The sequence below is a fragment of the Sinocyclocheilus rhinocerous genome, unplaced genomic scaffold (genome assembly GCF_001515625.1).
Source record: "Sinocyclocheilus rhinocerous isolate Xijiao unplaced genomic scaffold, SAMN03320098_v1.1 scaffold866, whole genome shotgun sequence".
NCBI classification, from domain to species: Eukaryota; Metazoa; Chordata; class Actinopteri; order Cypriniformes; family Cyprinidae; genus Sinocyclocheilus; species Sinocyclocheilus rhinocerous.
The window spans coordinates 188,733-190,829 of NW_015647500.1; positions in this window are offsets into that span (position 1 = coordinate 188,733).

The following is a 2,097-nucleotide window of genomic DNA, read 5'->3' on the forward strand; positions in this document are numbered from 1 at the left end:
TACTGACCCCAAACTTTTGAATGGTAGTATATAGTGTTAGAAAAGATTTCTATTTTGAATAAATGCTGTTCTTTTTAACTTTTTATTAATCAACGAATCCTGAAAAAAGTATGACAGGTTCCAAAAAATATTAAGCAGCTAAAACTGTTTCCAACATTGATAATAAATCAGCATATTAGAAAGATTTCTGAAGATCATGTGACACTGAAGACTGGAGTAATGATGCTGAAAATACAGCTGCGCATCACAGAAATAAATTACATTTTGAAGTATATTAGAATAGAAAACCAATATTTTAAATTGCAATAATATTTCACAATATTACTGTTTTTTCTGTATTTCTAATCACATAAATGTAGCTTTGATAAGCAGAAGAGGCTTCTTTAAAAAACATTACAAATCTTACTGATCCCAAACTTTTGAACGGCAGTGTGATATACACACACACACACACACACACATTATTACATTTTTAAATTGTTAGATTTAAAATAAAAATTTAGTTTGGTGTCACAAAAATCACACACTTCACCTTTAGTATTGGTTGTATTGTCTTTTAAATACTTGATGATTAAGATATCAAGAAATATCACTCCAGTAATCAGCAAATCAGTAATCAGCAAATCAGTAACACTTTACAATAAGGTCTCATTCATTAACGTTAGCTAAGAAGAACTTAAAAATAAGCAATGCATTTCTTACAGAATTTATATACCTTTGTTAATGTTAAATACAGTTGTTCATGTTAGTTGTTATGTTCATATTAGGTCATGTTATGTTGAAATTAGCATTATCTACGATTCATAAATGCTGTAGAAGTATTGCTACATTTACATTCTTCATCATTCAAATCGACTTATAAAAGGAATACAACAAGTAACTGTTAATAAATGCATTGAGAATAATGCAAATGACAAAACAAAGCTCTAAAGTAAAACATGCAAAAGGCTTCATTTTCTTTATGAAAAATCTAATTTTGTGCAGTGAAATGTGATCTGGACCTGTTTTTGTGAGATTCACCCAAACTGCAGTCTGCCTGGTTACTCTCTCCATCACTGTAAGAGCCGGAATGAGCTTCAACACGAGCTCACATTGAGAGACAGAAGATATCTGAGCTGTTAAAGCAGACGATGAGCGTCGGCTCTGACGGTATTCCTGACAGTAAACAATACTGTGGACTTTCAAACAGTCGCTAACTGGATAATGGTTTCTGCCTTTTGACTCTCATAAGCCTGTTTGCTTCTGCTAGTCCTGTTTGTTTTTGTTAACCAAGCGATTTCAGCAGCTCGGCTTTGCCTCATCAGGACTCGAGGAAACACACCATATGTGCTCCGTTTCATGGTTTACACTAGAAACCATGAAAGAAACTTCTGAAAAAATCAGCTTCAGTAGTATTTGTATCATTTGTACTCCAATTATTACCATTAATACCACGCTTTGTACACAGTTTGAACTGGGAAACAGAATCAGCTTATTAAATGGATACTGTGTATCCTGAAGTAGTCAAAAATATAACATTATAGTGTTAGAATACTACTTGTTTTTTTTTTTTGTACCTGTCAGGAGGACGAGGAAAAATAGACACGTCATAAAACATGAATTATTATAATTAAATATTATTCAGCATCACTGTTATTTGCTATTAGGGATACCACATTAAATGTTATGATCAAAATGTGTTGTACATAATGTTTGATATTAAGGTATTAATTTGATTCACATGTCTTTTCTAAAAAAAAATATGAGTGCAAAACGTTGGGATGTTTGCGTACGACAAACGCAGCCAATCAGAGACCACCTTTGAAGCCCCGAGCCAATAGGAACGCTTCATCTGTTTTTAAATCTCCTGCCAATGTTTTTGGATCCGATCAGACGGATGGAGTTCAAAGGTGCAGCGTTTGTTCAGATGATGCTGTGTTTGCCGGACTGTCTGTGATTTTAACGGAAGGAACTTGCTGGTTTCATAACGTGGCATGTGCATGGACTTGATAATGAAAAACATGTTAAATAAAGTGTTCTTTTGGCTGTTTTCACCTCTTCTTTTCTCGACACGTTCATGTGTGCTGTAGTAGTTCGACTGAAATGCGAAGGTTATGC